At 44.9% G+C, this 10,555-nt stretch overlaps 1 non-coding gene across 1 annotated transcript; it reads left to right on the forward strand.

Moving 5' to 3' along the window:
- Positions 1-1,683: 1,683 nt before the first annotated feature.
- TRNAE-UUC lies at positions 1,684-1,755 on the forward strand. Its single transcript has one exon. It is a non-coding gene; the product is annotated as a tRNA-Glu (tRNA).
- The last annotated feature ends 8,800 nt before the right edge of the window (positions 1,756-10,555 follow it).

Consider the following 10,555-nt stretch of genomic DNA (forward strand, 5'->3'; position numbering starts at 1 on the left):
ATAAACGACTCCTAATTAATTGGCTCATTAAGGCGTCATGTATCTCATTCGCTGATTTATGTATGATACCAAAACATGCGGATGAGATAGTTACACTGAGGGAAGGCAGAGGAGGATGGCAGTTGGGGTAGGGGGTCAGTGATCAACCAAAGGACGTGTATGTATGCAGATAAGCTCAACTAATGGACACAGACACTGGGGGGGCAGGGCATGTCCTGTGGGGCAGAAGCGGCAGGGAGAGGTCAATGGGGTGTGTGTGGGGGGTGGGGGTGGGAGGGGGGGTGGGGATGGGTTGGGGGAAGGAGACATAGTGTAATAAATAATTTAATTTTTTAAAAAAAGTTATACTGACTTAGTAGTATACCTCACCGGTACACTGTTTTAAATGAACAAATATATTTGCATGTCTAATACCCACAGTAGGTGTATAACTAGGGGGATCTAGTTTTCCTTCATAGCTTAATTGTTTCAATGATGTGGATCATGTTCACTCCCTGTTAGGAAGCCTCATCCATGTTCACAAATGCAATAATAGAAACAGAGTAGCCTCTCCGGTCTCTTCTCCCCTCTCCTCGTGCTGACACAGGCCTCCGGGGCCCTCAGTCTGGGAGACAGCGGAAGCCTGACCCTCCGACCGGCGGGAGGGGCCGGGAACCAGGAACCGGATGCGCCGGGGAAGAGCCCAGGTGCCGCCGCGGGTGAGCGCCGGGCCGCTCTCCTCCCGCCCCGCCCCGCGGGCTCCCCGCACGCCCTTTCCAACCACACAGCCTGCGCCGCCCGCAGACCCCGAGATCCGCTTCCCATCAGGCCCGGGTTCGGGACCGCAGGGCCTCCCGCCCACCGACCGCCGGGTCTCCGCCGGGCGCTACCCCGCAGACACCCCGCCCGGCCGTGGAGTCCACACAGCCCGGAAGGCTGCGGCTCCAGGCGGCCCTCGCCCGGTTTCTGGAAAGATAAACCCTGAGGGGACGGTCTGAGGCCTGCCCAGCCTCGGGCGGTGTGGACGCCGCGGGAACCTGTGGCCCAGTCGGGCCAGGACCCCGGCCCCGGGGGCTCTCCGGGCGCGGGCCGCACTGGGGTTCGCTCGGCCCCGGCCTCGGGCGCGGGCCGCACTGGGGTCTCGCCTGGCGCGGGCCGCACTGGGGTTCGCTCGGCCCCGGCCCCGGGCTGCACTGGGGTTCGCTCGGCCCCGGCCCCGGGCGCGGGCCGCTGGGGTCTCGCCGGGCGCGGGCCGCACTGGGTTCGCTCGGCGAGGGCTGCGGGGAGTGGGAGCTGGTGCTCGGGCGGCCGCGCGGCCGGGACCGGAGCGCCAGCCGCCTTTGGGCCTCCGCGGCGGTGGTTTTAGGACTGCCCACGGCCCTCGTTTCTGATGAATGAGTCTGAAACCCAAACACCACCAGTCCTCCCGTACTTCCAAGGATTTCCTGTGAGGAATTCTGAATAATGAATGGCTCGTCCAAACTAGAGTCCGCACCGTGTACGCTTGGCGTCCGGATGGGGTACAGAGGGCTCGGAGGGCGCTGGGCACGGAGCGCAGGGGAACGGCGCGCGCCGGGAGGGGTTAAGGCGGCGCCGGTCCCGCAGGCGCAGAAGCGAGGCTGACACGCCGGGGCCTGCTCAGCGGCGGGCGGAAGCGGCTGCGAGAGACTCAATTTGCCTCAGCGGGGCCCTGCCCTCGTCGTCTCCCACATGGTCTAGCGGTTAGGATTCCTGGTTTTCACCCAGGCGGCCCGGGTTCGACTCCCGGTGTGGGAACGCCAAATGCATTTTTTTAAAAATTACCATTACTAAAGCTCCAATTTAGGCTAACTAATGCAAAGTCCGGTCTTTTTTACAAAACGCTGTAACTAACCCCATTTCGGAGCAGCCCCGCGCGGGGTCGGGAAGGGACCGAGGCGCAGGGAGCTGAAAGGGCCTCTGTCTACCTCTGGAGCTGCCGTGACGGTAAAGCAGAGGGAAAGGTAATCACTCTAAACAGTGTGAAGATAGTTTCTGAAATAAGGAATTAAATATGAGGTGAAAAAACGGGAAACAACCAGTCCCGTGCTAAAATATATGTTCCAATTGTTTTATTTCTACCATAATTTTCTCTTTTACTGTGGATTTGGAGCAAATGATCAAAAAGTACTCTTCTTTGAAAGAAGACGCATTTTAGGATATTGTAGGGCTTTTTAAGTTGCCCAAAGCTATTCCTTTAAGAAGGACAACAAGGTTTCCAGAAAAACAAACAAGCAAGCAAACAAACAAACAAACAAAAATAGTAAAATGCAGAGTAGTTCAGTGTACAAGCTGTGTCTTTGCTATTCAGAGAGTTCACTTACTAAGCCAGTTGATTGGGGAAGGGAGTGGGTGGAGAAAAAAGAAAATTAGGTATTACAGATATTGAGAAGTGGCAAGAATTCAAGATACACTTAATTAGTATTAGAAATCTGAGTACTGATGTGACGAGGCAGTTTCAAACTGTTACTCAAATAAGTGCAGCCTCCACTGTAATAGTTTATCTTGCTTACCTCTCCAAACAGTTGGTATTAGGAAAAACCTCAAGGTGTTCATAAGCCCCACTTCATTCCCACTGATGTTGCACTCTCTGAAGGTTCCTCAGTTTCTTCCCAGACTGCCATTAACACCGAGAAGTGACTGTGAAAAAACTTGATGTCATATAACTTGGTTTGAAATTGGCTATATTTTTAAGTCCTTTGGGATTTTAAGGGACACAGAAACAAATGCCACCCTTCATGAGACAAATACTAGGCCAACTATATGCTCATTTAAAATTCCCAATAAAGATCTTGGGGGAGAAATTGATCATCATTTGGTAATTTCTATTTATCCAATCAAGTAGGACAAAACTGATAGGGAAATAAAAAAACCCCCAACCATTAGAATACTAGGTAATATTTAGTGAGCACATACTATATGAACAAGGCTAAATGCTTTACAGATCTTTTTTTTTTTTTTTTTTTCCAGTTTAATCTTTGTTTTGTTACTAGCTAATATTATCATGCCCGTATTAACCAGTGGCCTTGTAGGAAACTGATGACACATTCTTAGCAGAGAGTTAAACGGAGGGACAATTGAGGGTTTAGTTAGTGTTTAGGGAAGCAGCGATAATGCAATCCTCAGCGATAATGGGGAGAGAGGGTAGCCGATGAAGAGAGCTGCTACTCAAGAGCTGCATTTTTTGTTATTGTTTTAAAACTTGTTTTTGCTTTCATATGGCAGGTGAGTTTCATTCAAATGAAAGTCGTCAAATCTATTCATCCTATTAATCATTCATTTTCATAAAATGGATTTTTGGCTTCATGGATTTGACAAAAGCTTTCTTTGGGTACCTATGATATACAAGAGACTCAGAGTATAGTAGATGCTTCTAAAGACACATATCTAATAAGAACTTGAACTTCATGTGGAGATGATTGCCTGAGTTATATGTGGTATTTTCACAGTCTTGCTTTTTTCAAAACAGTTTGCCATAGTTTTCATTAATGTTCTCATAATCAGTTTTTAGATGCCGGGACTATTTGAGCTGTAAAAGCCCTTAACAGTCATTTATTTTATTTTATTTTTAAAATATATTTTATTGATTTTTTACAGAGAGGAAGAGAGAGGGACAGAGTGCCAGAAACATCGATGAGAGAGAAACATTGATCAGCTGCCTCCTGCACACCCCCTATTGGGGATGTGCCCACAACCAAGGAACATGCCCTTGACCAGAATTGAACCTGGGACCTTTCAGTCCACAGGCTGACTCTCTATCCACTGAGCCAAACTGGTTTCAGACCTTAACAACTGTTTAATAGAGCCCCTTATGAAGCATTGGGTCTGGGATTTTATTCCTCTGAGCCCCTGGCATTGGACTTTAGATAGTATCCACCAAAAAATGGGATCTCCTCGTGATGTCCTGGCCAGATACCACTCCCTACAAATCCTAGCTTCAGGATTGGGTAAAGAGAAGACACATTTTTAAAATTCTGTTGTATCTTGCTTTTGGTTAGTGTTCACAGAACAATTTTTTTTTTTTTCCACCATATAAACATTTCTAGAAAGTGACGAGCTTAATTTATTTGGGATATTTGAAATAGCCATATGTTCTCAATATGTTTCCTTTTCTGCTTACAGTCATAAACTCTGAGGGATTCTGCATTAAAATCACCTTACACCCATAGACATATGTATTTATAGTTATATATATTTGTATGTTCCCTCTGAGATATATATTTTATGCAAAAAAATGCCCTAAATAATTGTAATCTTAAAACTTCACATCAATACAGGACAGGGAAGGCAAATATGAATTTTAAATCACTCTTATTGTAAAGCTCAAGAACTTGGAAAAACACTGAATACTTGGAAAATTACTGGAACAAATCATCAAAAAAATCAATTTGCAAACACCTAGAAGACCACAGGATACTGGGTAATCATCCCACATTGCTCTGTGAAAAACAAAGCTTATCAGATGAATCTAATTTCCTTTTGTCACAGTGACAGGCTTGGTGGAGGTGGGGAGCAGTCGAGATAATCGGTCCTGATTTAAGAAAGCTTGGGATTTTCTACTTTGTTGTGTACTCTCGAAGAAATCGGAGAAGAAGAAAACGTAGATAAGATTCTTACCCTCTGGCAGTAACACAGTTAAACCTGAAGTTCAGGGCTCAGCTTCACTCAGTCTGTGCAAAACTGACCTCATCCTCCTTCCAAGTCTCTCTTGCCTGGATTCCTTATTTTTGTAAGTTTCATCAAGATTCTGTTTGCACAAATTACTTCTCTCTGCTCCTCAGCTTCCTTAACTCTGAAATGGGGATAATAATGGGATGTACCTCATAGGATGGTAAAGATTAGAGGAGATAAATGCTAATAAAGTATTTGGCCCAGTTTGGGGCCAATGAATGCTGGTTGCCACCACCAGCACCCTCACCATCATTATAATATTTAGTTCCTCTTTTTTCTAATCACAGTGTTAAATCTGGTCGTTTCTACCTCTTATGTGGCACCCACATATATTCTTTAAAAAAAATATATATATTTTATTGATTTTTTTTACAGAGAGGAAGAGAGAAGAATAGAGAAAAACATCAATGAGAGAGAATCATCGATCACCTGCCTCTTGCATACCCCCTATTGGGGATGTGCCCGCAACCAAGGTACATGCCCTTGGCCGGAATCGAACCCAGGACCTTCCAGTCAGCAGGCCGACACTCTATCCACTGAGCCAAACCAGTTTCAGCATCCATGTATATTTTTCTTTGTCTTTTTTTCTTGCGTTTCTTGGGGTGACATTGGCTAATAAAATTACCGTATTTTCTGGCGTGTAAGACGACCCCTAATTAGGGGGTCGTCTTACACGCCGGAAAATATGGTTTCAGGCATACAATTCTATAATATACTGAATGTATATTGCATTGTGTGTTCACCAGTCCAAGTCAAGTCTCCTTCAACTTAGATGTCACTGTGCTGGGTCAGATTGTTTTGTTTCTTGGACTGTTGCAGTAGGCATCAAGCTAGCTTCTCTGTCACCCATCTTTTCCACGTCACATTCTGCTGCCTCGCACAGCTTGGAACCCAGCATGCTGCTCCCCTGCTCTAAACCCACGGGACTTTGGCCTGCCATGCCCTTCAAACCTACCTTTGCAGCCGAATTCTTACCTCTTTCTTCCACAAACCCCAGAGTCCAATTAATTTCTCATTGTGTCCTGTAGTTGGCCTTTTCTCACCTTGTTCTCCACTGAAGTTCTCTTACGTCCTTTCTCTAAATATCTGCATCTTATCTTCATGATTTAAAGCTTAATTTAAATGTTACATCCTTCATGTTCACCCTTACCTCTCCTGCCAATGGGAACCTCTTCTGATTCTCCTTAGCATCCTGTGCACTTCTCTTCTGATACAAACTCCTCTCTAACTTCAGGTCTTAGCTTCAGTGTTATTTCTTTTGAAAGTCTCTCCTGCCCCACTGACAGTGGGTGAGATGCTCTGCTCGGACGTCTCTCTGTCATTGAGTTTACCACACTGCCATGGTCCCACTGGATTGTACACTCCAGGGCAGTGCCCTGCACACAGTAACTACTTAAAAACACACTTTGCTGAGGGAATGGAGGAGCCAGACAAGGGCTGTGCTGTCCTAAGGAACACCTTAGCTCCCACGTTACAGAGAACTAGTTCAGGGCCCAGAGAGAACTGCTGGCTTAGAATCTTTGGTAAGCCTTAGATAACCAAGTTTCGGGAAGTGGAGTGGTATGGCTGGCTTCAGAGACAACCTGGACCAGGGTTGCCCCCGTCTGTATGTCAGGTTTATTCTCATCTATTATGGACCAGCTGTTTCCATGTGGCAGGGGATCTGGGTACCACCAGTTCCAGGTTCATTCCTCACAGCTTCCCCAACTGTGAGGGAGGGCCCTTCTTTCCTTAGTTTCTGTTGGAAAGTGCTGGGGAGGAATTTGACCTCATCTATGTCCTATGCTTTCTTATGATTGAAGCACATAGGGTATTTTTTTTTTTTTTTAAGCTGGGCAAGATATATCAATTTTTTTATTTTTTAAAAATTTTTCTTTATTGATTAAGGTATCACATATTTTTTCCTTATCCCCCCATACACACCCCAAACCCCTCCCTACACATGCCCCTAACCCCCTGTTGTCTGTGACAACTGGTTAGGCTTATATGCACGCACACAAGTCCTTTGCTTGATCTCTCACCCTTATCCTCACCCTCCCCTACCTTCCCTCTGAGGTCCAACAGTCTGATCTATGCTTCCTTGTCTCCGGGTCTGATCTTGTTCATCAGTCTCTATTGTTCATCATTTCCCCTAGATGGATGAGAAATACACCTATAAGAACCAAAATGAAATAAGCAATAATGATTATGCTGAGAGGCAAATGAATCAGCCTGTAGTGAGTTTCTTTCTGGGCCAACAGTTCTTTTGAGTTCCAATTTCAGTGTTAAACAGTTCCTTATGTGTACATGTCAGCAATGATATTTCAGTTCTGGATGGTGGACTAATGGTTTGGTCCTGGGCAACCTGCAGTGATACACAGCTGCTGACTGCTAGTATGGCAAGGTGTCGTCAGCATCTTCCATCTCTGAACTGTTTCTCTTCTGTCTTCATGGCTGGAGTAGTCCTGTCAGTTCCTCTCTGTTGCAGGAATCCACATGGTCTCAGAGTTGTTTTCTGAAAATATACAAACATATTTTTGACCAAAAGTTAATAAAGGAATCTTTTCTATAAATTTGACTTGCGACATTTTTTCATTTTTTTGCACAAACGATTTTCCTTTGGCTTATTTTAACATCATGTATGTTTTACATGGGTGTCTTGCTGTTAGCATTTCAAATGAAAGTTAATTTTCTAAAGTAAAAATTTTCTAAATGTAATTTACTTATAGGATATTTTTCCTTATATGAGATTCTTCTACTAACACCCTTTTTTTTTTTTTAAATTTAAATATTAGGAGGCTTTTGGAAATTTTATAATGTAATCTTGATAGCTTTAAAATTTTTAAATTTTGCACTAAAATATGATTGTTTTAGGTTCATTACATGTTATGCATTTTACCATGAGATGAACTACCAATAAAAATTTTAGTTAACACTTTAGGAACAGCTGGGACCGGTTTGGCTCAGTGGATAGAGCATCGGCCTGTGGACTGAAAGGTCCCTGGTTCGATTCCAGTCAAGGGCATGTACCTTGGTTGCGGGCACATCCCCAGTAGGGTGTGTGCAAGAGGCAGCTGATTGATGATTCTCTCTCATCGATGTTTCTAACTCTCTATCCCTCTCTGTGAAAAATCAATAAAATATATTTTACAAAAAACAAAACACTTTAGGAACAGCTTTTTGTCTAGTACAATTAATTTTTCTAGGACACAAGATATTATGATTGACAGCCCTTGGTAGAACCACATGGTGGAAGGGAAGGAGGAACAGGGATTAAAATTGGGCCCAAGAAATGAAATCGCAGTGATAGTTGCACAACTTTGTGAATATACTAAACCCCCCCGAATTGTAAAAGACTAAATTTTATGGTATATGAATTATATCTCAATAAAGAAATGATGAAAAAATTAAATAAGAGATAAAGTCTTACTGAGAAAATAAGCATTTTTATATTTCTTTTATTTGAGTTATTCTTTTATTACACAAGCATGAATAGTGTGCTTCCAATGTGCCAGCACTGATCTAGATTTACATTTTAGTTGGGGAAGCACACACACACACACACAGACATAGGTAAGTTAAGAAGTTTGAATTTCATTCTAAATGTGATAGAAAGCCGCGGAGATTTAAGCACGGAGAGAATTCCACCCCCATGAGGAGCCTCTGGATTGGGGCCTCAGCATGTGGCCAGCACCAACCACACTTTGCTAGGAAGATGACAATATTTTAGCAGATCCCTTGAGATGCCTTCCATAACTTCATTTTCATAGTTTGGAAACTTTGTCCTAAAATAAAGTTTCCTTGTGGACTAACCTAGACTTCATTATACTTTACTTTCAGTCCATTTGCCCAGAGTTAGCCACATTTAGACTGCTCTCACTTCTGCACCAACTGCAAGTTTTTTGGGTTTTTTTTGGAGGGGGTGTATTCCATTCACCCTCGGATTGGATGCTGTGTGCTAGGAGGACCAACAGAACTCACTGAAAGAATACAAATTAAAACCAGCCAGAGGAAGAGCTACATAAGGCAGAGACTGGGTGGGTTCCAAATACCAAACTTCTATTGCCCTTTCTCCCCAGGGAGTCATATTGCATTACCCTCCCAGTAGTGATATGTGACAATATGCATGAAATATTGCCAAACTGAGAAGCTCATTTTAGGTTTTATTGGGTCTTCATTATGTAGGCATGGTTGATGGAATGATGGATTGATTGCCCATGTGGTTGAACTCAGTCTCAGAAACTCCATCCTAAGTTATATGGTTCATCTTTCTGGCAGGGCCTGCTAACACTTTAAAACTATCAGGTGTGGCCAGCCCCTACCCTAAATATAGTCCTATCAGGTATGAGACATAGCTTACTGGCCAGGATCAAAGAGCAAAAACCAGATCTCTCTTTAGGAAGCTCATAATCTTGAATATGGGCTATTTTTCCTAGTTTTCTTCTCAGATGACTTGGAGGAGACAGGATTGGTTATGCCACCAGCTGTCTGCCAAAACATAGGTAAGTGTTCAGGGCAGCGGCTTGTACTGGCTCTGGCTTCTCTGCCCCCTCCCGCCAGGCTTTCTGAGCGAAGTTCCAGAAAGAGGGTGAAGAGAGGCTGTAGGGAGCAGCGGGTTCTCTCTGAGGCCCACACTCTCCGGCTGTCTGCTCACATCACCAACCTCTGGTCTTAAAATGGAACCAGTGGGCCCTTGGGGTATGTCTTGATGCTGGGGATTTCTGCTCATCAGAACAGCAGGTTAGTTTGAGGGACTGGAAGCTCAAAAGTCACAGAACGGCAGGCGATGTATGCCTGTCAGGATTTAGTCCAGATCTTGCAGCATTTGACAGTGAGTCTGGGGAATTCAGCATTTTATCAGGGACCCCACCTCCCCATAGTGGGTTTTAGTTACTTTGACCTAACACCTGAAGCAGTCCGGCTGCATCACTTTTTACCCTGACTCTTTTTGTATACACTGAGCAAGTCCATTTGCCAGAGGCAGCAATCCGAACCGTTTATATCTTGCCTGGCTATCCCGTGCTGTATTCTATTCGAAGCTCTAACACAGGAATTGGTGGTGGTGGTGGTGGTGAGATCAGGTAGAGGAAGGCGGAAGATTTTGTAAGCATCAGGGGTGTTCACTGAGTAAGGTGGAAACAGTGGACCTGACAGTATCCGAAGCTGGAGTAATTTTCCATAACCTGTGCTCATTAACGTCCTGATTGGAGTTAATGGAATCAGAGGAGGCGAAGAGCACAATGCACTAAGGGAAGCGAAGTAGGAATAATCAGAATTTGGCAACAGCTCAGCGGTGGGGTGTTTGGAGAAGGGAAGATTTGTTGACAACCCCAAGATGACAAGTGTCCCCGGAGAGACAGGGAAGTGGGACAGAGAGAATGAGATGTGTCTCCTCTGACAAACTGGAGGCGCTGCTGGGACATCTAAATGGAGCAGCCTGAGAGCACAGGAAATCCAGGCTGCAGCACCTGTGAAAGCAGATACCGATGAGGGCGATTGTCACTTTCAGGCAAATGGGAGGCTGAGGGGTTTTGTCACTGAACACTGCGTGACTATGTCAAACAGCGGGTGAGGGACAGAAAGGAGAGCGATGAGCGTGCGATAGGAAGGTAAGAGGTTCTGTCATGTACCTGGCTCGCAGTGACAGAAGCAAACTTTGTATGTAAACCTCTAGACCTGCAGTGACAGACATCTCCAAAGCAGCAACATCATAGGTGATGATAGATTTGATATTTATTATGGTAATTTCCTGGCAGATGGCAGCAAAGTGTCATGAGGCAGGTGTGACTTTTTCTGATTCGTGCAAAGTTACTATATAGGCTAGCAGAGGCTCTGGGGTGCTTGTTAGGCTATTTTTAAAGCGAGTCTTAGTTAATAAGGCCTGCAAATCTTCCAGTCTCTTCTGACC

The sequence above is a fragment of the Pipistrellus kuhlii genome, unplaced genomic scaffold, assembly GCF_014108245.1.
Source record: "Pipistrellus kuhlii isolate mPipKuh1 unplaced genomic scaffold, mPipKuh1.p scaffold_m20_p_3, whole genome shotgun sequence".
NCBI classification, from domain to species: domain Eukaryota; kingdom Metazoa; phylum Chordata; class Mammalia; order Chiroptera; family Vespertilionidae; genus Pipistrellus; species Pipistrellus kuhlii.